This window comes from Ornithorhynchus anatinus, chromosome 1 (assembly GCF_004115215.2).
Source record: "Ornithorhynchus anatinus isolate Pmale09 chromosome 1, mOrnAna1.pri.v4, whole genome shotgun sequence".
Taxonomy (NCBI): domain Eukaryota; kingdom Metazoa; phylum Chordata; class Mammalia; order Monotremata; family Ornithorhynchidae; genus Ornithorhynchus; species Ornithorhynchus anatinus.
The window spans coordinates 53,012,982-53,039,994 of NC_041728.1; the positions used below are offsets into that span (position 1 = coordinate 53,012,982).

Sequence of the window (27,013 nt, forward strand, 5' to 3'; positions counted from 1 at the left end):
AGAGAGAGAAAACATGACTTTTATGTCCATTTTACCAATGAGGCAACTGAGGCCCAGAGAAGTTAAGTGACTTGTCCAAGATCAATCAGTCGTATTAATCAATCAGTGGTATTTTTTAAAGCAGTAACTATGTGCGAGGCACTGTACTAAACACTTGAGAGAGTACAGCAGAGTTTGTAGACATGTTCCCTGCCCGCAGTGAGCTTACAGCCTAGAGGGGAAGACAGACATTAATATAAGTAAATTACAGTTATGTACTTAATGTGCGGCTGAGAGTTGGGTGAATATCAAGTGCCCAAATGGAACAGATCCAAGTGTGTAGGCGGTGCAGAAGGGAGAGGGAGTTGGAGAAGGAGGGCTTAATCAGGGAAGACTTCTTGGGGGAGATGTAATCATAATAAGATTTTGAAAGTGGGGAGAGTGGTGGCCTGGCGTATGTGGAGAGGGAGAGAGTTTAAGGCCAGAGAGAAGGGGTGAGTGGAGACATAGATGGCACTGGAGCATAGTGAGCAAGCTGGCACTAGAGAAGTGAAGTATGTAGGCTGGGCTATAGTAGTAGGAGATCAGTGAGGTGAGGTAGGATGGGGTAAACTGATTGAGTGCTTTAAATCCAGTGATGAGGAGTTTCTGTTTGAGGTCACATAGAAGGCAGATGGAGCTGGGATTAGAACCCAGGCCTCCTTACTCCCAGGCCTTTGCTCTTTCCACTAGGCCATCTGTGTTCTTTTTCAATTATTAAATTCTTGATTTGAGTGGTAAAGCAACATTTTAAAATTTATCATGTGGGGAAAAACTTCAGTAAGATCAGACTTTTCACTCTAGATCTAATCTTGTGACCAGAATTTCCCCTGAAATTTAGGTGGAATGCAGGTGGAAGCTGATTTTTGATGGTTTACTGTCTATGTGCTATCCAGGGTAGGCTAACCCAAGGTCATCAGTATTGTATAAGCAAGTCAAAGTCAAAGAGAACTGGAAGAACAGCCCCTTGATCTTTGTAACATTAAACCTGCTTTAGTCTATTATCATTTTGCTTCTTAGTTTTTAGCAAATTTTTAAAACTCAAAGACAGGGGAAAAAATGTGCGTTTGTTAGGCAGCAGATTTTAAGACACCGTCACAATGATTTTATTGTCATGGTTAAGGCAAGAAATGTTAAATTCTCATAATGTTATGCTTTTCACATTTGATCTGTAACTTTCATTATTGTTTCCAATAGCAGAGTGGTTTCCTCACTGAATTATGGATGAGTGAATTAGATGATCTGATTGTGTTTCTTCCCATGTGTCTGTACTTAAAGAAAGTCAGAGTACTGCCTCTGGAATGGCTTCTGATGCCTAAGGCTTTCTATTCTGCTTTTTCCTGTTTAAGCAGCTAGAAAACATTTCCATGCTGTAAAGGAGAGCATAAAGGAGAGGGATCTTGCGTAGTCAGGAAATGCAGTCGATTACTTTTCTTTCAAATCAGTCCACTTGAGAAGTATAGATGCGTCTGAGCCCAGAAAACCGCTCTGTATGTGTTAGCAGGACAGCAACAATTCCCTTGTTAGCATCTGGAAATCCCAGTTTTTTTTGTGGGTGTTGTTCCACTACCTCCCTCCTCTCTCTTTCCTCCTCCTTCACCTGGCAGCCACCAATCCCCACCCCCACCAAGTCACTCAACTTCATAATTCTGGGTGGGACCTGTGCAATATGGCATTGAAGGAAATTCCTCTTTTCTGTCACATTCCTCCCCTTCCATCAATTATGGCTCTTCCCCTCTTTGAAGTGCAGATGGGGTCAAAATGTTCTAGGCCATTCTGACCACCACATCACCTTTTTCCTCTCCCTTCATCCCCCAGCTGTGAGGCACATAAATTTGTCTCTGTCTTCACTCAACAGTGACTGGCTCAGAGGGCTGAATGGGGAAGAGAAAAGGAGATTGAGGTTTGACCTGACCAAGTAGAGGTTCTCCTTGCCTTTATCCACCACTGTTCGTCCATCAGTCTTCAAGCTCAGACATCTTGTTGGTGTGGGGCCCAGTTTGAGGGGACATGCCCTGTTCCACACTCAGTACCACAAGTTTGCCTGGATGGAGTTATCAACAGTCCCCTGGATTGAGAGCTCCATGTGGGACAGGGATTGTTTCCAACCTGATAAGCTTGTATCTACCTCAGCACTTCGAACAGTGATTTAAACATAGTAGACACTTTAGAAATACCAGAAAAAAAGTACTTGTTATTAAACCATGTGGAACAAAATTGGTTTATTGGGGTGTACCGAGGACTCTCAAAACCATCTGTTACAGAAAGCCTCTCATCCCTCTTCCAAATGTGATTCCATATAGACTGCCAGGGTCCAACACTGTCTACTGTCAGTGAACTATGCATTACTAATTGAGACCAGAGGCAGTTAGAAACTGACAGGCCTAAAGTCACATGCCAGATCCCTGACCACATGAATCTTTAAATTAGATCAGGCACAGAACCCTGGAGAGAAGAATAAGAAAAAGAGCCGTTTCTTCTTCATCCTTGGAGCCTGGCCTGGAGTCATCATCATCATCAGTGTATTTATCGAGCGCTAACTGCATGCAGACCACTGTATTACGCACTTGGGAGAGTACATTGCAATAGAGTTGGTAGACACATTCCCTGTCCACAGTGAGCTTCCAGTCTAAAATCAGCTCTGGAATCTGGGGAACCATTTGGGCACGGTGGGCCTCCCTTGGTTGCGGGGGAGCGGGAGGATGCATCACTCTCAGCCACCTCAGAGAATGGGGTTCTACTGCACTGCTGCACAAGTGAGATGTGTTGAGCATGTGGAGAAGTTCATGATGCTGAACTTCAGTGTTCAAATAGGGAGGATGCAGCAGGCATTGTTCCCCTGTGAGCAGCGGTTCATTGGCCAACCCACGGCCTCTTGATGGAGTGGGTAGAGAGGGAAACACGGAAAGAGCATAGTTCCGAATGACTGCTGGAGTGTCTCCACCCAACCATCCAAGAATTCCACAGGTATGAAAGAATCGTGTGTGCTAAATTCTGTTGATACTGGGACTACAAGTCCCAGCAGCCTCCACACACCTGTCACCCAAAATGAGTGGGGCCAAACCCCACTGGGCATTCATTCAGTCATAGTTATTGAGTGCTTGCTGTGTGCAAAACACTCTACTAAGTGCTTGGGAGAGTACAACACAACAACAGACACATTTCCTGCCCACAGCTAGCTTAAAGTGTAGAGGGAGAGACAGACATTAACATACATACATAAGTAAACAAATTACAGATATAGCCATATGTGCTGTGGGGTTGGGCAGTGAGGCTATGGCAAAATATAGGGCTCTGCTGGGGTTTTGGAGCAAGCGTGGCCTAGTGGAAAGAGCACAGGCCTGGGTGTCAGATGACCCATGTTTCTAATCCTGGTTCTGTCAATTCCTTGCTGTGTGACCTTGGGCAAGTCATTTAACCTTTCTGTGCCTCAGTTTCTTCAACTGTAAAATGGGGATTGAATCCTACTGTCTCCTATTTAGACTGTGAGCCCTGTGTGGGACAGGGACTATGTCCAACCTGACAAACTTGTATCTACCACAGTGCTTAGAACAGTGCTTGACATATAGTAAATGTTTCACAAATACCATAAAACAAACTTAGTCGAGGTCAGGGCTAAAATGTATGATGCCTGGCAGCCCACCTGCCCAGTGATAACACCTGAAAGTAACCAAGATGGCGGTAGCATCTGAAGGGGGAAATCCATTTGTGGGAGAGCAAGCCCTGGCTAGGTTTTTGGAAAAAAAACCCTAAAAACATTATACAGTGTTTCACATGAATTCCCCTCCCAAGCCTCTTTTTACACCTGTAATTACCATGAGTTTTTCCACTGTGTAATCTTAGTTACTATGGGGCAGCTTTTGGGTTGAGACAGAACTCTGCTTGGAAGAAGGTTGACCCTCATCAGGATCCAGGCAAATATATGTCATTGTTTTCCTTCTCCTGCTCTTTCAGCCATTCCATGTTTCCTAAGCACTTGGGCACAACCTCCCCACTCCCTTCCACTCCCTACACTTAATTAACATTTAAATTCTATCACTTCCCCCTACTGTAATTAAGTATGTCTCCCCCGACTATCTTGAAAGTGGAGATCATGTCTAATGACTTCATTATATTCTCCTAAACTCTTAATACAATGCTTTGCACAGAGTAAACATTCAGTATCAATATTGAGCACTTACTATGTGCAGAGCAATGTACTAAGTGCTTGGGAGAGTGCAGTACTACAGAATTAGTGGACACGTTCCCTGCCCATAATAGGCTTATAGTCACTCAGTAAAAGTGATTGAGTGAGTTGGGGAGGAGGGAGAGAAGAAGGGTGCTGTGTGCATTTAAACGTTCCTTTTTGCTTTGTCTTTATCTCCCACCACATTTAAGCCCGAGAAAGATTCACCCCAACCAAGTAGACCCCTGCTGGAACCTCCCTGAGTGGGACCCCATTGCATACATCTGCAATCCCGATACTCCAGAGGCATTTAAAGAGGCCAAACTGCCTTTACATTTTTTATACATTTTGGATTCCAGAGGAGCAGATTCTGACTTTCCAGCTTGTCTAGTTCGGGCCAGGGCAGACCCAGATTGGCACCAAGGTCATGTCTATTTATGATAAACTAGTCTGGTAGAGAGGTGATACGGGAAAGAAGCTTTTCCACACTTTAATCTTTGGCATAACTCTTGCCTTTGTTCCTTTCTCCTCACCTTTTTCTCATTTGTCCTCTCTCCTCACCCCTTTTGCCTTTCTTCCTCCCTCCTCACCCCTTTGTCCTTGGTTCCTCCCTTCTCACCCCTTTGTTCTTGGTTCCTCCCTCCTCCCCCTTTTGCCTTTGTTCCTTCCCTCCCCTCCACAAGTTGGGATAGTCTGGGTGTTGATTTAGGTCTGAGCTGAACTAACCCCTCTTGGGCTGCAGATGGGGTAGGCAAGACTCCAGAATTCCAGCATGTTGCAGGGTTCTGGGAGGGAAAGAGACATTTTGGTGAAATCATTCATTTTGCCAACCTCACATCTATACCACTGCTCTGAGGAAGCTTAGAGAAGCCTGAAGTAACTCATTGATTTTTCATTTCTAGTGATAGAGTGTGTACGTCTAATGTTACATTTAGGAAATTGAGATTTTTTAAGTCATGGAGAGATTTTTTACAATTTATTCTAAGTTTGATTTCACTAGCTTTGGGAAATTGGGATTTGGGGCATGGACTTATTCCTTATTTGCATTTAGTGATCTGAAATATCTCTTACCAATAGTAAGAGTCTATTTAATAGACTTCCATTTCATTTGGGGGTTTGGTAATTTCAATCACTTTCATGAACTAATGCAGCTATTTCATCAGCTAAATTCAATTAATATAATAACATATGAAGGAGGAATTCTTAGCTGAAAATACTGGCTGGGATCATCTCCAGAACAGCTTTAATCTGCATCTAACCAGAGCAATTAAGGTCCAGTGAGGACTTCTTAAGTAAATAAAGATCCAGACGGGAAGCTTTATTTGTTAGACACCATGGCTTGTAAGCGTAAATGGAGCAATTTGAATTTATTTTGAAGAATTAATTCTTGAAGTGCAAATTGCAATACAAAAAGTTGGCAGGCAATGAAATGCTTTCACATCCTCCATAGAAATTCTTCAGAGAAATGGAATAAATGGAGAATTGAAATACTACAACTTATTCTTAGTATGCATAACTGAGGCTGAATAGATTGCAGTCCTTGGCATCTTATGTACTGATAAGATGCTGGAGGAGTGTATATGAGTTTTTTGCTTGTAGTTACTTTAGTGAAAGTACACTGTGGAGAGAAAAATGTGAAAATCTGTTCTTTTCCTATATATAATGGTCTCTACTTATCCAGGTCCCCAATTATGTCCCAAAAGGCCTGAATTATAAAAATTATGAAGTGAATTGGCAAAAAGAGGTGATGCGTTCAGATGTGGCAAATTCTACATCTTTTCCATTAGGAAATATCACCATTTTCCCACTTGATAAAACAAGTGAGGGAACCTCTCTGAATAAGAGAATGGAATCATAGTTTGAGGACATTGGTAACCTGGATTTTTAGCCTTAACACTGAAACTTAAATTTTATATGGGAAAGCAGTAGAATTCCAAAAGCATTACTATGTGCCAGGCACTGTACTAAGCACACTGTGGGAGGATATAAGCAAATAGAGTTGGACACAGTCCCTATCCCCATTTCACAGATGAGGTAACTGAAGCCCAGAGAAGTGAAGTGACTTGGCCAAGTGACTTGTCTCACAACAGACAAGTGGCAGAGCTGAAATTGGAACCCAGGTCCTCTGACTCCCAGGCCCATGCTCCTTCCACTAAGCCATGCTGCTTCTCCTTTACAAAGCCAAAATCCTGTTTAAATGATTATATTAACCAGAAAAGGATATTGTATATTTCTTCCAGTTTAGTGATCTTTGGGGGCCAGTTTCTTTGGCTAAGAACAATCTCTGCTAACACTAGTCTCCAAGTGGGGAGGTGAGAGGGAGTTTTAGTCCTTACCAAGTCCTAAAGAAGCAGCATGGCTCAGTGGAAAGAACACAGGCTTTGGAGTTGGGTCATGAGTTCGAATCCCAGCTCTGCCACTTGTCAGCTGTGTGACTGTGGGCAAGTCACTTAACTTCTCTGTGCCTCAGTTACCTCATCTGTAAAATGGGGATTAAGACTGTGAGCCCCACGTGGGACAACCTGATTCCCCTGTGTCTACCCCAGCGCTTAGAACAGTGCTCTGCACATAGTAAGTGCTTAACAAATACCAACATTATTATTATTATTGTTATTATTAAATCAGGTGGGGCAAACTCTTGGGTAAGTGTAAAAATTAATAGAAATAATCTTTGAAATATGTATTTGAGATAGGCAGGAGGAAATTAGAAAAGCATTTTTAACTTGGTAACACATGGCAATTGTATTAATGATGTGTATAATCTTTGGTTCTATTTATTTTGATGCTATTGGTGCCTGTCTCCTTGCTTTGTTTTGTTGTCTGTCTCCCCCTTCTAGACTGTAAGCCTGTTGTTGGGTAGGGATTGTCTCTATCTGTTGCTGAATCGTACTTTCCAATCTCTTAGTACAGTGTTGTGCAAACAGTAAATGCTCAATAAAAATGATTGAATGAATTGAATGAATGAATGAATGCTGTCCTCCAGATAAACACTTAAGTAGCAATCTCAAGGTTTGAAAGTATTATTAAGTCAATCAATAGCTGATTAAAATGATTGGAAAAGCATTAGGTATTAAATGGCAAATTAAGGAGGCTTTGGAAAATTCAGTTTTATCTGCTAGCTTTCATCTTGCAGAACACACTGACCTATTCTGTAATTCATTAACTCTTACTACAAATAATAATGGTTACTGAAGTGATACTATAAGTGAACTAATAAATAATGCAAAACCTGGATGGACAGATGGTAATAATGTAAAATGTTTGGGTAATGTAAAATGTAAACCTTCCAAATTTCAGTTTTGTCACCTAATTCTTCTGTTCTCCATTTACACTCACTCCCTTGGTGAACTCATTCACTCTCACGGCTTTGACTACCATCTCTACGCAGATGACACACAGATCTACATCTCCGCCCCTGTCCTCTCCCCCTCCCTTCAGGCTCACATCTCCTCCTGCCTCCAGAATGTCTCCACCTGGATGTCGGCCTGCCACCTAAAACTCAACATGAGCAAGACTGAGCTCCTCATCTTCCCTCCCAAACCCGGTCCTCTCCCAGACTTCCCTATCACCGTGGATGGCACGACCATCCTTTCCGTCTCTCGGGCCTGCAATCTCGGTGTCATCTTTGACTCGTCTCTCTCATTCACCCCACACATCCTATCCGTTACCAAGACCTGCCGGTTTCACCTTTACAATATCGCCAAGATCCGCCCTTTCCTCTCCACCCAAACGGCTACCTTACTGCTACGGGCTTTCATTATATCCCGGCTAGACTGCTGGATCAGCCTTCTCTCTGATCTCTCTTCCTCCTCTCTCACCTCACTCCAGTCTATTCTTCACTCCGCTGCCCGGCTCATCTTCCTGCAGAAATGCTCTGGGCATGTCACCCCCCTTCTTAAACACCTCCAGGGGTTGCGTATTGACCTCCGCTCCAAACAAAAACTCCGCACTCTAGGCTTCAAGGCTCTCCATCACCTTGCCCCTTCCTACCTCTCCTCCCTTCTCTCTTTCTACCGCCCACCCTGCACGCTCCGCTCCTCCGCCGCCCACCTCCTCACCGTCCCTCGGTCTCGCCTATCCCGCCGTCGACCCCTGGGCCACGTCCTCCCGCGGTCCTGGAACGCCCTCCCTTCTCACCTCCGCCAAACTGATTCTCTTCCTCTCTTCAAAACCCTACTTAAAACTCACCTCCTCCAAGAGGCCTTCCCAGACTGAGCTCCCCTTCTCCCTCTACTCCCTCTACCACTCCCCCTTCACCTCTCCGCAGCTAAACCCTCTTTTTCCCCCATTTCCCTGTGCTCCTCCCCCCTCCCTTCCCATCCCCTCAGCACTGTACTCGTCTGCTCAACTGTATATATTTTCATTACCTTATTTATTTTGTTAATGAAATGTACATCGCCTTGATTCTATTCAGCTGCCATTGTTTTTACAAGATGTTCTTCCCCTTGATTCTATTTATTGCCATTGTTCTTGTCTGTCCGTCTCCCCCGATTAGACTGTAAGCCCGTCAAACGGCAGGGACTGTCTCTATCTGTTGCCGACTTGTTCATTCCAAGCGCTTAGTACAGTGCTCTGCACATAGTAAGCGCTCAATAATACTACTGAATGAATGAATGAATGAACCTTTCTTTTACCTCAACACCTCATCCAGTTATCTGCAGAAATACAGTGCAAAGGGAGAAAATGCCATGATATATGCAATTTAAAAGAAAATCAGATCATATATGTCTTTTGAGCTTCTCAAATCATTAGATTGGATGAATGTCTGGCTGTGGCTCAATTCTTTATGCAGTATTAATGGATCTGCCCTAGAACATAGACTCTGTCAGGGCAGGAAAATTATCTTTTCTCTAATTCCCCTTTGCATATATGGCCTTTGTATAATGACAAGTCAAATGTGTGGTGCTGAGGTTTCTTCTGTGGAAGATGTCATGTTAAAACTGGCTCAGGTGTAACCCCAACTTTGGGAGTGAAGGGAACACTTAAAGGGAGTTGGGCATATGAAGTCCTGAAACCAAAATCCCAATTTAATTCATGGCATCGATGGGATCAAAGTGACTCAGTAGCAATGACTGACTGAAGTTTTTGTTGGAATCACTGGGTATTTTTATGGAGGGGAGAGCTGCAGGATTGGGGATGAACAGTTTTTGAGTTTTGGAAGAGGTGATTCATTATCTAATAAACTGAGAGAATTCTTTAAACAAACAGCTCTTGAAATATATAATCTACCAATGTTTTACCTGTTTACAGTTCTTTTTAATAAAAATTACAGTTTTAAGTAGCAGTAGCAGTGCGGCTTGGTGAGGAGCAGCGTGGTTTAGTGGAAAGAGCATGGGCTTGGGAGTCAGAGATCGTAGTTTCTAATCTTGGCTCCGCCACTTGTCAGCTGTGTGATTTTGGGTGAGTCAATTAACTTCTCTTTGCCTCAGTTACCTCATCTGTAAAATGGAGATTAAGACTGTGAGCCTCACCTGGATTACCTTGTAGATACCCCAGTGCTTAGAACAGTGCTTGGCACATAGTAAGCACTTAACAAATACCATCATCATCATTATTATTAATATTGTGTTGCATTAACTTCAAAGGTTTTATTGAGCTGTGTAGGATTGGTGTTGAGACATTATTAGTAAGTACCCCATTAGAAGAGCGAATGTCAGGCCTCTTGGTTGTGGTGTGGGAGTGTGTAGTGAGGAAGGGCAAAAGAGCAGTCACCTCCACTTTTCCCTGCAAAAATTTTAAAAACTAAATCCAGAACTCTATGACTCTGGGTGTCCCCTTTGATGAAGCTGGGAATAATGGTCAATGTGACAAATTTTGGTCAGAGTGGTACTTTTGATTGTCCGTGGATGATAGGGAGACAGAAGTGCTTAGAACCTGAGAGTTTGTCATAGCTTTTAGTGCTTCAGATTTTCAAGTTCCTTTCCAGTAGCTTGGTTGTGGGGTGTTCGCTAAACTATAGTGGCACCAGCCACCTGTTGGGCTCACCACTGGAGAGGGGTCCTATCCCTGAGGCAGGGAAGGGAAAGTCAATCACTCAATGGTATTTGTTGAGCATTTACTTTGTTCAGAGCACCGTACTAAGCGCTTGGGAGAGTACAAATAATAGAGTTGGTGGACACAATCCCTGCCCACAAGGACCTTACATTCCTCAGGAGGCACTTAAAGTCTTGAGAGGGATCTTACAGTCTAGAAGGAGAGATGAAGTGTACCTGGGCCTCCAGATTGCTTTGGTCCTGGGTTCCTGCCTGGCCTTACTAGTGGGAAATTCCTCAAATGAAGATATGAAAATGGAAGATGCGAGGAGGCTTAAGGAACAAAAGCACTTTGAGCCACAGGAGTTTCCTGGTATCCCTATAGACCGATCTGATCCCGGACAGAGGGTCATTAGGGGAGAAGAAAAGAAAGTAATAGGGCAGGCTTATAGACAGTAAAAGGAACAGAAGATGAGAAGGTTTCAGAGGACTTCAGGGACAGCAAAAGTCAGAGCAGAACATTGAACAGAGAAGAAAACCGATAATGAGTGAGAAATTAGAAAGGTCACCAGAAGGGGACAAGAGGGACTGAGAGAATAAAAACAAAAGCAAGGAAAAGGACTTTTAAGATAGGACAGAGAGGAAGTCACATAATTAGGGACACAGGTAAACTGAGAGACAGATAAAGGAAACAAGAGCAGAGGGCCATAGGGAAAGAAAAGAACACTAACAAGGAGAGAACAGTTCAAGAAGTAATAAAATAAAAGGAAAGAAAAAAATGGTATTTGTTAAGCGCTTACTATGTGCAAAGCACTGTTCTAAGCACTGGTAGATACAAGGAGATCAGGTTGTCCCACGTGAGGCTCACAGTTATAATCCCTATTTTACAGATGAGGTAACTGAGGCACAGAGAAGTGAAGTGACTTGTGCAAAGTCACACAGCTGGCAAGCGGCAGAGCCGGGATTTGAACCCATGAACTCTGACTCCCAAGCCCGGGCTTCTTCCACTGTGCCACGCTGCTTCTCTGACAAGGAAAAGGAAAGGAACAAGGAGAGAAAGGAGAAAGCATAAAGTTGTCTAAATGGGGAAAAAAAGGGTATTTCTCCAAGTAGTCAGTGGCGAATGGATATTGCATATAGATGTCTCCAAAGAAGCAGTATTATTGTATTAATTTTGGATCGAATTTGGAAGTAGTTAGGCAAGACCCTTTAGTCAGGCACCTGATATTTTATTATGCAACTGTATGACACAGCAAAACAAAACCATAGACACTTGACACCTGAAAAGCAGCGTGGCTCAGTGGAAAGAGCACGGGCTTGGGAGTCAGAGGTCATGGGTTCGAATGCCGGCTCTGCCGCTTGCCAGCTGTGTGACTGTGGGCAAGTCACTTCTCTGTGCCTCAATTACCTCATTTGTAAAATGGGGATGAAGACTGTGAGCCCCACTTGGGACAACCTGACTACCCTGTATCTACCCCAGCGCTTAGAATAGTGCTCTGCACATAGTAAGCGCTTAACAAATACCAATTATTATTTTTTTTGTTCCCTCAAAACCAGTGTTTCCCAATCTGAGGCTAGAGATACACTGAAGTGCCATAAAAGTTACTGGGTGGTATTTAACAAGTCATCAGATATGATTAAAATAGATGAGATTATGAAAAAAAAAATAGACCTGTATTCTCTTCTTCAGAAGCCGTCAAGTTCTTTTGAACTACTTTGTAGCATATCGGTGATACTTTTTAAATAGCAGATGTGAAGACTCACCTAAACATTCTTCAGGTAAAATGACAGCCAGGGCTTTGGGGAGTCTTTTTAAAAAATATAAAGTTTGGATTGATTCAGCAAGGCCGTGTATTAAAGATCACAGGCAACTGAAGAGGAAATGTGAGGGTGCTTGGCCAAAAGCCATCAGCTAATCTTCTTAGTTCCATGTGCTTCACTAAGATGAATAAAAGAAGGTCAGGATGGAATAACATAACACCCTTGTGCTCAGCAGCAGCCTTTTACTGTCCAGGAGCATAGCCTTTACTCTGCCTGGATTGGCCAAGTAAGGGAGGAGTAAGAGGGAGTCCTGATTAAGAACAGCTCACGCTATTGTCTGACATGTGAAGGGGGTTGTTGCAGGGAATGCCAAAGGGGTAGTATCGTCAAGATAATGTTTCAGAATAGTAGCTCTATGCATTGCTTGGAAATGTGATTAATGGCTTTAGTTATGCCTAATGATAAGATAATATTCAGGACTCTGGTGGGAATGTTCGGAAAAAATGATTTGCAGTTTTGCTCAACAAGAGGATCAAAGGAGTAGTAATGAATGAACAGTGTGAGGAGGGAATGGAGAAGGAGAATCAGTCAGTGGTATTTATTGAATGCTTACTATATACAGAGAGCTGTACTAAGTGGTTGGGAGGATTCAGGACAACAGAATTAGATGATAGTTGAAGCCATGGGAGAGAATGAATTTTCCAAGGGAGTGAGTGTAAATGGAGAATAGCAGGGAACCCAGAACTGAGCCTTAAGGGACTTCCACAGTTAGGGGATGGGAGACAGAGGAGGAATCCACTAAAGAGACTGAGAATGAGTGGCTAGAGAGATAGGAGTAGAACCAGGAGAGGACAGTGTCAGTGAAGCAGAATTTAGATCATTTTTCCAGGAGAAGGGGGTGGTCGACAGTGCCAAAGGTAGCTGAGAGCTTGAGGAAGATTAGAATGCAGTGGGGGCCGTTGGATTTGGCAAGAAGGAGATCGTTTGAGACCTTTGAGAGGGCAGTTTCTGTGGAGTGAAGGGGATGAAAGTCAGGTTGGAGGGGATCGAGGAGAAGAACTTGAGTTGGGTGTAGATAACTCACTAAAGGAGTTTGGAGAGGAAAGGTAGGAGGGAGATGGGGCGATAATTGGAGGGAGCCGTGGGGTCATGGGAGGGCTTTTTCCTCTAATTTCCCTTCCTCTGGTTCAGGCAGGAGACAAAAGCCCCAGTCATAGGACTCTATAATATATATTCTCTCATCAGGTCCTACCTTCCAGTTTCCCTCGATTTGTTGACGTGGCCCCATGATTTTGAAAAAGTCTCCAATCAGTGGTATTTATTGAGCACTTACTGTGTGCAGAACAGTGAATTAAATGCTTGGGAGATTATAAACTCAATGTGAGCAAGGAATGTATCTGTTTATTGTTATATTGTCTTCTCCTAAGTGCTTGGTATGGTGGTCTGCAGACAATAAGAGCTCATTAAGTATGACTGACTGACTGAGAGTACAATACAGTAGAGTCAGTAGGCACAGTCCCTGTTCATAAGGAATTTATGGTCTAGATGGGGAGATAGTAGCATAAATTTCAGAAAGGGGAACTAGCAGAACCTAAGGATATGTTCATAATTGCTGTGGAGCTGGGAGTGAGGTCAATATCAAGTGCTTAAGGGTTAATGTCAAGTACTTTGAGTGCAGACCCAATGGATAGGCAATGCAGAAGGGAGGATGAATAGGGTAGATGAGGGCTTAGTCAAGGAAGGCCTCTTGGAGGAGATGTGATTTTTAGGATGGGTTTAAAGGTGGATGTAAACGGGGAAGGAGTTCTAGGTCAGGGGGAGGACATGAGCAAGGGGTCGGTGGCAAGAGAGACGAGATGCTCGTTGTGGGCAGGGAAGGTGTCCATTTATTGTTGTATTGTACTCTCCCAAGCACTTATTACAGTGTTCTGCACACAGTAAGTGCTCAATAAATACAGTTGAATGAATGAAATGAAGATACAGTGAGTAGTCTGATGTTAGAGGAGTGAAGTGTGTGGGCTGGATCAGCAAAGTAAGGTCAGAGGGGGAGACCTGATTGAGTGCTTTAAAGCTGATTTAAAGACAACAGTGGCTACCTATAAGGGTATCTGCTCTACCCAAGGCTGACATGTTCATCTGCTTTTATTCTAATACATATTCCTCACATTTTCAGTTTTGTTGGTCCTTTCTTCTATTTTGAGCATGTTGATTCTGTGATGCCCTGACCATTACAGTTATGTGTTGTGACAAGTACTGAAGGTGTTGACATGAAGGTCACAAATGACACGGCCATAGGGTTGTCGGTAACCTCTGATTTCCCCACACTGTGCATGTAAAACAACAGAAGCTGCCACTTTACAGGTGAGAACTGCAGGCAAAGAAGAGTGGTTTAAAAAGTGTCCATTTTGTATTTGGCTTGACCGTCCAGAATATGGCATTTTATCCTGGACAACAACATACCACCTCCCTTCGCTTCCAGTCACCTTGATATATCGATACATTTAGGATATTAAGGATATGCATTTTTACCTTGTGGAATTGTGGCATATCTACTATAGCCTCCTTTCCTCTGCAGAGACAGATAGATAAGAAGATTTTTATGGGCTTTTACATGGCTCAGAGGAATATCATCATTAGCAATTTTTTTAGTGCTTATTGCATGCAGAGCACTGTGCTAAGTGCTTGAGAAAGTACAATAAGACAGAATTTGTAGACAAGTTCCCTGCCCAGGAATATCACTTTAATTCATATACTGTCACTACAACAAAGATTGAAGTAGACGGTTCCAGTTCTTGGCTTTTAGCAGCAGGTTATGCAATTAGAAAGTGACTAATATCCTTTCCTTTGGGTGGTCAGAGAAACCTTGTTCTCTATCTCAATTTCTTAGATTCACCTGAGCCTAAAAATAGGCTTGTTCAAGCACTCACCAGTCTGATGGTTATTTTAGAGTGCTCAGATCTGTTGAGCCCTCTGAAATAATAATAATAATAATGTTGGTATGTTAAGCGCTTATTATGTGCAGAGCACTGTTCTAAGCACTGGGGTAGATACAGGGTTATCAGGTTGTCCCACGTGAGGCTCACAGTTAACCCCCATTTTACAGATGAGGTAACTGAGGCACAGAGAAGTTAAGTGACTTGCCCACAGTCACACAGCTGCCAAGTGGCAGAGCAGGGATCAACTGTATTTTTTAGGCACTTACCGTGTGAAGGGGCATTGACTAAGGTCTTGGGAGAGTAAAATACAATAGAGTTGGTAGACCAGATCCCTGCCCAGAAGGGGCTTACAGTCTAAATACATTGGAACAAATTACAGATAGGGGAAATGGGAGAGAGTATAGGGCTATGTGTGTAAGTGTTGTAGGACTGGTGATGGGGTGAATATCAGGTGCTTTAAGGGGTACAGATCCAAGGCAACTCAGAAGATAGGGCCAATAGGGGAAATGAGGGCTTAGTAAAAGAAGGCCTCTCAGAAGAAATAGGATCTGCATCTAGCTCCAAACTGTTTCAGGGGATCCCCAAAGTCAGGAATTTGTTATATTATGGGTAATGTAGTTGAAAGAATATAGTTGGTTTCTTTTTCAAGCAGTAAATAGCATTTGGTAATCTCTCAGTATCTGCAGTGACAGCTGTGTTGTGGAAGAAAAGACTAGCTTGTACAGCAAATTCATAGTCATTCATTTCACTTCCCCCCATCCACCCATGAGACCTTTTATCTGAAGTGTGTCAGCGCTCTTGTTTTGGTGACATACTGGAGGGCCACCCAGACTGGATTGGTGGCCCACTTTCATACTGGAACATTTTAAAACTTCCTGCACTGTGAAGATGAATAGAAGAAGCTATGGTAGATGAGTCAGGTTTGTAAGTAATATAAAATGCCATTTATTACTTGAATGGAACTTTGTCTTTTTCCATCCAAACTGTAGTTTAATTAAACTGTAGCTTCAGGTCTTACTAATAAAGGGAGAAAAAGGCAAGATAGAAATTAAGGAAGGAAGCACTTCTCTTAAGTTTCCAAGAAGTCCAACAGCTTCCCTTTTGGATGAATGCAGCACTCTGATGTCTGCATCGATTGGAAGTGTCTGGTGTATCGTGTGCCTGGAGGAATGAGTTGTTGTTTTTTTCATTAACACAAGCAGAAGGATGTGGATAGAAAGATTGTCCTTACTATGAGGTTGGCTTGCTCATGAACATCATGAGGCAAAGGGCCCAAACACCGGTTTGCTTGTGTGGCCACAGTATCCATGTGGGCTGACCACTTACCCCACCGAAGGTATGCGAAGATGGTTAGAGACTTAGAGCCCACCTACGTCCCTGCCTTTTTGGTCCCAACAGAATTGTCAGTAGTCCATATGACAGTGTTAGCTTCAGTCCAACTAGAATAGGTTGGGTTCCAGGTGTGAGTACTTATGAATAAGTTTGGCTGTGCACTTAGCCTTTAAGGGCTCCTAGAAAAGACCAATCTGACCTTCAAGGAACTTGCAGTCTATTAAGGGATATAAATCAAGCACTCATATAATCAGTATAAAAGTGCACCAGTAAATCGAGATGCTCAGAACTGCACTGGCAGGTTGGAGAGTGGGAGGAATTAAGAAGCAAAAGATCCCTGGAAGAGATGGGTCTTTTTATGGGGGAGAATTTTACCTTGTAAAGTGGGTCGAGTGATGAGAAGAGCCAGGGTGGAAACAGGCACAATCTGGTTCAAGCTTTTGGGAAATTTTAGTTGTGAAGTTGTTCCATCCATCCCTATCGAGTGATCGAGACCCATATCCTTACTCTCCATGCCCCAGTTCTTCTCTGTAAAAATGGGGATGAACACCTGCTGGCCTCTGCTTACTTTATGGAGATTTTGCCAACGTGAATAATCAGTGGCTGCAGTAGCAGCTTAGCTTTTCAAAAAAATTAGAGTAGAAGTATGGTGGCAGTTGTATTCTGTTGTAATGGTACTCAGCCAAGATGTTTATTTTATGGAAAATAAATGTCAACATTTATAGCCACTACTTTCTTCTGAAGGGTTTGTTAATATGTTTGAGGGGTTGATTATAGATTTTGGATCCTAAATTAAAATATAACATTCTATCTTTATTCCTATCCAAACAGACACATGGGATTTTTTCAACTTTCAAGCTTTTATTATTTTAAGCTTTTAAAAATACATTTTCCCTCCTACCTACTAGGGTCTGTTTGGAGGTCCTTTTCCAGAAGACTTGGGTTGGTTCCACTGTGGAAATAGTTTTCAGAAATAATGCAACCTCCACAAGTGCTCTCCAAGCCACCTGTGCCTCCTTCTGCTCCCTATGTTACATGACAAGTAGACATCAGGCATCAGCCCACGTCAGATTTCCACCTCCAACAGGGACTCCTCATGAAAACCAAACTTACAGAGAATAGGAAGGACGGTCAGTGTCAGCTCAAAGTTTTTAACTGAGTAGTTGCTGGATGCTGGGCACTGGGCTTAGCTCATTATGGACAGGGTATACGTCCCTTTATTCTGTTGTATTGTACTCTCTGAAGGGCTTAGTACAGTGCTCTGCATATAGTAAGCTCTCAGTTAATACTGATTAATTGATTGATTCATAGGGAACATGCAAAAGACAAACACTAGAGTAGAGAGATGGAGACCTGAATGGTTAAATATGCAAGAACAAACACCAACATGAATAAATAGATCCATGAGTGCTGAGGGAATGGTTACCTAGGAAGGTGTTGGGGACTGATTAAAAAATGCCTCCTGGAGGAGGTGACTTTTTAGGAAAGAGTTGATGATGAGGAAAGTTAGTTGGGCAAACAGAAGGAGGAGGGGGCTCCAGGCTGGGGAGAGATATGAGCAATGGGCCTGAGGCAGGAAAGGTGAGAGCAAGGCACAGCTAGTTTGGCTTTAGAGAAGCAAATAGAGTAAATGTCCTTTTACTTTACCTGATTTCCATTTGGCTCTGTTAGCTTCTCTGGTCCTGACAGGTGAGCCAATCAGTCAATCAGTGGTATTTATTGAGCACCTACTATGTGCAGAACACTGTTCTAAGCAGTTGGGAGAATATTTTACAACAGAGGGTGTTTTTTTTTAATATATAGTATTTGTTAAACATTTACTCTGAGCCAGGCACTGTACTAAGTGCTGGGGTAGATATAAGCTAGTCAAGTTGAACCCACTCCATGTCCCATAAGGGGCTCACATTATTAATCCCCATTTTACAGATGAGGTAACTGAGGCACAGAGAAGTTAAGTCACTGGCCCAACGTGTCACATAAGGTAAGTAGGAGAGCTGGGAGTAATAATTTCTAATATATAATTTAAAGAAATACTGTTGGTTTGAGGGTGGGACAAATATCAAATGCCCATAGGTCACAGATTCAAGTGTACTGACAATGCAGAAGGGAGAGGGATCTGGGGAAAGGAGGGCTTAATTGGGGAAAGCTTCTTGGAGGAGGCTTTGATTATCATTTTTGCAGGAGAGTAAATCAACCAGAAAATTAAGCTTCTAGCCAATCCCCAGGTAGCCGGGATGGAATTAAAGAACATTTATTTGAATTTGATTTTCATGGAAATATAGAGGAAGGAAGAGAGAATAAATCTGTGCTTCAGGAAGATCCCTGAATTCTCTTAGGTTGGTGACCTGGGGAGCAAGATTTCCCTTTCCCTCCCAACCAGTTAGTCAATTGATCAGTAGTATTGATTGAGCCTGTTGCAGAACCTTGTACTAAGTACTTGGGTGAGTGCAGTACAGTAGAGTTAGTAGACACAATTCTTGTTCTCTAGGAACTTACTATCTAGGAAGGGAGATAGACATTAAAACAAATTATAGCTAGGGGAAGCAGAAGAGTGTAAGGATAGGTATTAAGTGCTGTAGGGCTAGGGTGAGTAAAAAAGAACTTAAGGACTATAGGACTGATTGCATAGATGATACGGAAGGGAGGGCACATTCATTCAATAGTATTTATTGAGCGCTTACTATTTGCAGAGCACTGTACTAAGCGCTTGGAATGTACAAATCGGCAACAGATAGAGACAGTCCCTGCCCTTTGACGGGCTTACAGTCAAAGTCACATATGGTGGGGAAATGAGAGGGTAATCAAGGAAGACTTCTTGGTGGGGATATGAGTTAACTAGTGCTTTGAAGATTGGGAGGGAGGTGATCTGTTGCATATGAAGGAGGAGGGAGTTTCAGGACAGAGGGAGGATGTGAACAAGGGGTTGTTGATGGCGAGACAAACAAGATTCAGGTACAGTGAATGGGTTGGCATTAGAGGAGCAAAGTGTGAAGCCTGGGATTGTATTGTAGTGGGAGATAAGTGAGGCTAAAAGGGGAAGAGCCGATTTGAGGCAATCAAATCCAGTGGCAAGGATTTTTTTTTTCAGAGATGGGTGGGCAACTATTGCAGGTTTTTGAGCAGTGGGGAGATATGTGAACAATGTTTTTTAAAATAAACTGGGCTGCAGAGTGAAGATGGATAGTAGCATTGTCTATAGTGATACGACAGTCATGGGGGATGAGAGGGTTTGGGTGGGAAGATGAGGAGCTCAGTTTTGGACATGTTACTTCTAAGGCAAGAGTGAGATATTTATGCAGAGATGTCTGGAAGGCAGGAGGAAATGTGAGGCTGCAGAGAAGGAGAGAGGTGAGGGCGATGTGGAAATCATTCATGTAGTGATGGAAGTTGAAATCTCCCATGATCCCTTTGGCAGCTAACTAAATTTTGAAGATTCACTCCATTCTAATCCTCTTCTATCACTTACCTGCCTTTAACAGTGTCGACCACCCCCTTCTCCTGGAAACATCATCCAACCTTGGCTTCACTGACACTGTACTCTCCTGGTTCTCCTCCTATCTCTCTGGCCGCTCACTCTCAGTCTCCTTTATAGGCTCCTCCTCTTCCTCCCACCCGCTAACTGTCGGAGTCCCTCAGGGTTCAGTTCTGGTTCCCCTTCTATTCTCCATTTACACCCACTTCCTTGGAAAACTCATTCACTCACCTGGTTTTGACTATGACCTCTATGTGGATAATTCCCAAATCTACATCTCCAGCCCTGGTTTCTCTCTCTCTCTCTGCAGTCTCACATTTGCTCCTGCCTTCAGGAAATCTCTACTTGAATGTCCTGCTGCCACCTCAAAATTAACATGTACAAAAAGGAACTCCTCTTCCCATCCAAACCTTGTCCTCCCCATGACTTTCCTGTCACTGCAGACAGCACCACCATCCTTCCTGTCAGTCGTATTTGTTGGGTGCTTAGTGTGTGCAGAGCACTGCTTTAAGCGCTTGGGAGAGTACAATGTAATAATAACCTGACACATTCCCTGCCCACAACAAGCTTACAGTCTGGAAGGAGAGGCAGGCATTAATATAAGTAAATACATTACAGATGTGTACATATGAGCTATGGGACCATGTGTTGGAGGAGATGAATAAAGGGAGGAAGTCAAAAGAGAGGTTGAAGAAAAGGAAAAGAGAGCTTAGCAAAGACCTCTTGGAGGAGATGTGCCTTCAATAAGGCTTTGAAGTGGGGAAGAGTAATTATCTGCAGATGTAGAGTAACTGTCTGTAAGAGATGAGGAGAGAGGGCTTCCAAGCCAAAGGCAGGAGGGCAGCGGTGAGATAGACAAGATTGAGGTACAGTGAGAAGGTTAGCATTAGAGGAACAAAGTGTGTGGGCTGAGATGTAATAGGAGAGTAGCAAGGTGAGGTAGGAGGGGCAAGATGATTGAGTGCTTTAAAGCCAATGGTGAGGAGTTTCTTTTTGAAGCAGAGGTGGATAGGCAACCACTGGGGGTTCTTGAGGGGAGGGGAAACAAGGCCTGAACGTTTTTGTAGAAAAATGATCTAGACAGCAGAGTGAGTGAAGGATGAACTGGCATTGAGAGAGGCAGGAGGATGGGAGGACAGCAAGGAGGCTGATAAAGTAATCAAGGTGGGAGAGGATGTGATGAGATTAACATGGTGGCAGTTTGGATGGAGAGGAAAGGGCAAATTTTAGTGATGCTGTGAAGATGGAATGCAGGATTTAATGATGGATTGAATATATGGGTTGATGTGAGAGCAAGGAGTCAAGGATAACGCTAAGGCTTGTGAGACAGAAAGGCTAATGGTGCTGTCTACAGTGATTGGAAGGTCATGGAGTGGACAGAGTTTGGGTGCGAAGATAAGAAAGTCTGTTTTAGACATATTAAGTTTGAGGTGACAGGAGGACATCCAAGTATAGTTATCTTGAAGGCAGGAGGAAATGCAAGACTGTAGAGGGGAAGAGATATCAGGACTGGAAATGTAGATTCAGGTATCATCTGCATAGAGGTGTAGTTGAAGCCATGGGAATGAATGAGTTCTCCAAGAGAGTGGGTATAGATGGAGAATAGAAGGGGACCCAGAACTGGCCCTTGAGGGACATCCAGACTTAGGGAGTGGGAGGCAGAGGAGTTATACTCTCCCAAGCATTTAGTACAGTGCTCTGCACAAAGTAAATGCTTAATAAATATGATGGATTGAGCCTGCGGAAGAGACAGAGAATGAGAGGCCAGAGAGATAAGAGGAAAACCAGGAGAGGACATTGTCAGTGAAGTTGAGATTGGATAGTTTTTTCCAGAAGAGGATGGTCGACAGTGTCTAAGGCAGCTGAGCAGTTGAGGATTAGGATGGAGTAGAGGTCATAGGATTTGGAGAGGAGATCATTGGTGACCTTTGAGAGGGTGGTTTCTGTGGAGTTGAAGGGGACAGAAGTCAGATTGGAGGGGATCAAGGAAATGGGCCGATAACTTGAGGGAGCCAGCCACGGGGTCAAGAGAGAGGTTTTTTTAGAATAGGTGAGACATGGGCATGTTTGAAAGCAGTGGGGAAGAAGCCTTTGGACAGCAAACAGTTGAAGATGCAGTTAGAGAAGGAAGAAAGAAATGGGTGAGTGTTTCAATAAGGTGCAAAGGAATGGGGTCAGATGCACAGGTGGAAGGAGTAAATTTTGAGAGAAGATAGGAGATCTCCTCTAGACAAACTTCTGCGAAAGATGGGAGAATTGAAGAAGGGGAAGGAAGGGGAAGGGACTGGGGAGGGCTGGGGAGATTTTAGAGAGATCATGACTGATAATGTCAATTTTCTCAATAAAGTAGGTGGCCAGGTCATTAGGAGCGAGGGATGGGGGAGGCGGTGGGGACAGGTTTGGCAAGCCCATAACTTTGGCATTATCTCCCATTTATCTCATTCATTCAACCTACATATTCAATCCATCACCAAATTCTGTTCGTTCAACCTTCACATCACTTAAAATCTGCAAGCAGCGTGGCTCAGTGGAAAGAGCACGGGCTTTGGAGTCAGGGCTCATGAGTTCGAATCCCAGCTCTGCCACTTGTCGTCTGTGTGACTGTGGGCAAGTCACTTAACTTCTCTGTGCCTCAGTTCCCTCATCTGTAAAATGGGGATTAAGACTGTGAGCCTCACGTGGGACAACCTGATTCCCCTATGTCTACCCCAGCGCTTAGAACAGTGGGGCACATAGTAAGCGCTTAACAAATACCAACATTATTAAATCTGCTGTTTCCTCTTCATAATAATAATTATGGTATTTAAGCGCTTACTATGTGCCAAGCAGTGTTCTAAGCACTGGGGTAGATACAGGGTAATCAGGTTGTCCCACGTGGGGCTCACAGTCTCAGTTCCTATTTTACAGAAGAGGTAACTGAGGCACAGAGAAGTTAAGTGACTTGCCCAGGGTCACACAGCAGACGTGGTGGAGTTGGGATTAGAACTCAGGACCTCTGACTCCGAAGCCCATGCTCTTGCCACTAGGCCATTCTGCTTCTCTTCATAATAATAATGTGGGTATTTGTTAAGTGCTTACTATGTGCCAAGCACTGTTCTAAGCACTGGGGTAGATACAAGTTAATCAGGTTGTCCCAAGTAGGGCTCACAGTCTTCATCCCCATTTTACAGAGGAGGTACTGCTACTATGTTAATTCAAGCACTTATCCTTTCCTGCCTTGATTACTGCATCAGCCTCCTTACTGACCTCCCTGCCCCCTGTCTCTCCCAACCCCAGCCCATATTTCACTCTGCTGCCTCATTTATCTACAAAAAGCATTCAGTTTATGTTTCTCCACTCCTCAAAAACCTCCAGTGGTTGGTCTTCCACTTCCACATCAAACAGATACTCCTTACCCATTGTCTATAAAGCACTCAGTCACCTTGCCCCTTCCTACTTTACGTTGCTGCTTTCCTACTATAACCCAGCCCACACACTTCACTCCGCTAATGCCAACCTACTTACTCTATCTCCACCTCGTCTATCTCACCGCCGACCTCTCAGCCATGTTCTGCCTGTGGCCTGGAATGTCCTCTTTTCAAATCTGACAAATGAGCATTCTTCCCACCTTCAAAGCCTTATTTTAGTCACATCTCCTTCAAGAGGCCTTCCTCAACTAGGCCCTCTTTTCCTCTTCCCCATTCTCTTCTGGATCACCCTTGCTCTTGGATTTACACCCATTATTCTCCCCTCTTTCAATGCTGCGGCCCACAGCACTTATGCACATATTTGTAATTCATTTGTCTAAATCAATGTCTGTCTCCCCCTCTAAACGGTAAACTCGTTGTGGGCATGTCTATCAACTCTGTTGTACTATACTCTCTCAAGTACTCAGTACAGTACTCCACATGCAGGACATGCTCAATAAATATAATTGATTGATCTATCCTCAGAGCAGTGTTTGCTTTCCAAAAGTACTTTACAGGATGACAATACCCAGTCAGGCCTCATCAGCAGTGTCTCTGGTAGATGAAGTGATTCTAGCTGGGGACTGTGGGCTATTGCAGACCCCAAAATTCAAATTTAGGAAATATGACTGTGCACAGCAGCGACCACTGGAAGCAATGCTCTTTCCTGGGTGTGGTGAGCAGATTTTTGTTGCTTTGACGTATTGCAAGGTCTGTCTTCCCAATTTGGTTTTTGTTGATGCAAAAGGAGGAATTGTTTTTCCAGCATGAATGTTAAGAGTGGAGGTTATCACATTTGTCCAAAGAACCAGTTTAAGATTTAAAGTTTACTTTGAATTCAGCTATCTGGTTTTATTACATCTTTCTCTGGCACTCAACAGAGTCATAAACAAGATTTATACAAAGCCCTTAAACTATATGGGTCATTTCACTTAATTTGGTGACATTTTATTTATCCTTTTTTTTTGCATTGTTTTTCTACTGCTAAAAGTGCAAGCCTACATATATAATATTTTATTTGAAGTAATGAACAGGAGTGTCTGTTTCTTTACATAGCTTGAAGTGCTCTGCATTTTATGCCTGGAACAAGTGAAGGTAGAGGGGAGAAATGGTCATTTCAGTTATAAAAAAAAATGTTCTCATTTGTTACTCTCAAAAGAAGTAGACATTTGACTTTCTTGTGTCTTTGGCACTAAATAACCATTGGGTAATAGGGTTATATATGTGTATGTGTGTTTGTGGGGATGAGGAGGAGCAGAAAGGGGGAAGAGAGGGATGGGAGAGAGGGGGGGACAGAGACAGAGAATGACTGAAATTCTACAGGAACAAGAATCACTTTTCCTAATGTAGGGTTGGGTTGGAAAAGGTGCATGAAGCTGTCTTCACTCCGAGCCCTGAGGAGATCAGGCTCTGATGCATGAGCAGAGCAATGCAGTGTGAGACCTGCAGGGAGATTACCTCAACAGCATTAGCCAGCATCAGTCCAGTCCTGAAACCTCAGCATCTACACCCATGGGAACAGCTTTCCCCTGAACCATTGAGGTGATCAGCCAATGCCCAGGCCTCCAGGCATCTGTCAGGGCAGCGGAAGAGTAGGTAGAAGGCTGGCCACCACCAGAAGGGCAGAAAGATTCTTGGGAAATAAACCCTACAGGATTGGGTGGGGGAGGCAGGAAGTGTCCCATCCCATCACGCATCAGGGTTTGAGTTAGTTGAGGAGTTAGTGTGTATGTGTACGCACATACGTGCACAAGCGTGTGTGTGATTTGAAAACTAGTCATGCCTGATTTACGGATCAAAAGTACTTCTACTGCCTTTATGCCACTCATTCTTTTGCTTCTGATCCCAATCTACTTCCTTCCCTTCTGTCTCATCACCCCTCTATTTGTCAACACCAATTTAGCATTCCACGTCCTTCGCTGACCTCTTAGCGACCCTGAGATCCTCATATTCTTACTCCTTTTCCAGTCAGTCAGTGGTATTTATTGAGCACCTGCTGACTGTCAAACACTGTACTAAGCACTTGAGAGACTACAGTATGAGTGAAATGCACTTTCCTTCCTCTCAAAGGAGTTTATAATCTAATGAGAGAGGTAGGCAGACAGAGAGAACTTCCAAATAGTAAGAGCAGAGGACAAATACAGGTCCCTTTCCCGCACCCTGTCCATGGCCCTTTTCACCTCAAAATCTCCCCCAGCCATCTTTGCAAATGGCAGTGAGGGGATTTCCCCCCCAACAGTTTTGTGACAAAGGAAGGTCCCTGTTGCCCCTGGCCTGGCAGAAGCAATGTTTTTTTTAGACTAACTAGAGGTAAAAGGAAACTAGTAATGGCCCAGTTTGATGAGAAGCCACCACCAGCACTGGGAGCTGGAGAGTGTGGGCTGGTAAGGCCTGGCCATGCTTGTGTCTGATTTTCGTGACAAAAGTTGGAATGCCACCTTTGCCATTGCCAGTACAACTCAGGTATAGCTCCCTGACTGAGGCTGTTGTGTGTCTTGTGAGAACACAACACCCCCCGATTAGACTGTAAGCCCGTCAAACGGCAGGGACTGTCTCTATCTGTTGCCGACTTGTTCATCCCAAGCGCTTAGTACAGTGCTCTGCACATAGTAAGCGCTCAATAAATACTATTGAATGAATGAATGAACACAAGCCAAAGATGAAACAAATTGTTCTGTGTTTACTGGGGTTTGTCACTCAAGCCACCGATCACTGATCACCTCTCAAGCCAGGTAATGGCCTCATGGTCAGAAAAATCACATCCTCTCCAAGAGACCTTCCCCAATTAAGTCCACTTTTCCTCTCCTTCCTATCCTTTTGCATTATGTATGCACCTGTATCTGTACCTGTTAAGCCCTTGTTATTCACTCCACCCTCAGCCTCACAGACTTCTGTACATATCCATAATTTACTTTAATGTGTGTCTCTCCCCCTAGACTGCAAACTCCTAGTGGGCAGGGAACTTGTCTGCCAATTTTATTGATATTGCACTCTCCCTAGTGCTTAGTACAGTGCTCTGCACACAGTAAGCACTCAGTAAATACAATTGATAAAAATGTGTTAGAAGAATTGTTTGTAGGCGTGATCAATTACAGTTATTATAGTGTGAACTTTCTTTAAAATAACCACTGCATTATGGGAGCATGTAACATGCAGATTCTATATGGCAGTCAGGAGATATGGCCTACTCAATGTTTTTCCTCTGAGAGAATTTTCCATCTTAATCCCCACTGACTTTACTTGAAAACCACAGAGACCAAGGGGGAAATTTAATTGGGCATATTTGAATGATGGAGCCTACCCTCTCTGCTTCATCCCTGCAGGTTTTGCTGGGTTCTGATCAAAGTAAGTTTCTATTTGGAGCTGTGTAGTGAAAGGATGAGGAGGGTTAATGCCCTTATCCCACAGCCTCCAGCCCCGGTCAGTGTCCTGACATGCAGTCTCAGCAAAGAGTCTAAGAACAGAATACACAAGGAGCTGAAGCATACACACTCACTCATCTTCATCCAGTTCAAGGTGAAGCTATGTTGGTAAGGTGGTGTTTCACTTGTGTGGAAAATAAAGGAGGAAGAAGCAGGGGAAGGAATAATTCCACTGAACCTAAGGAAGAGCCTAGATGTCAACCAGGAAACCCACACCTTCACTTATGTTCTCAGTTTGAGAAAAACAGTACAGATATTGCCTAAAAAATACACCACAGTAAAATTGCAAAACAGACCATGTAATTAGAGATGCCTTGTTACACTACATGCTGGATCACGAGAGGCAGCCATTTTTCACCCTGGTGGGAGAAGCACCTCCCATTTTGTATATTGGTTCACTTGCAAGCGGTTGGAAGAGAGCTGTGGGATTCCCCAAAGAAAAATGTCATGGTGTGCAACCATCATCTATTGTAAATGTACCAGGCTCTT

The 27,013-nt window shown here is 43.5% G+C and overlaps 1 protein-coding gene across 1 annotated transcript in view; it reads left to right on the forward strand.

Moving 5' to 3' along the window:
• The window catches only part of SLC24A4 (solute carrier family 24 member 4), a 142,649-nt gene that overhangs the window by 18,737 nt on the left and 96,899 nt on the right, over window positions 1-27,013 (forward strand). The window lies entirely within an intron of this gene.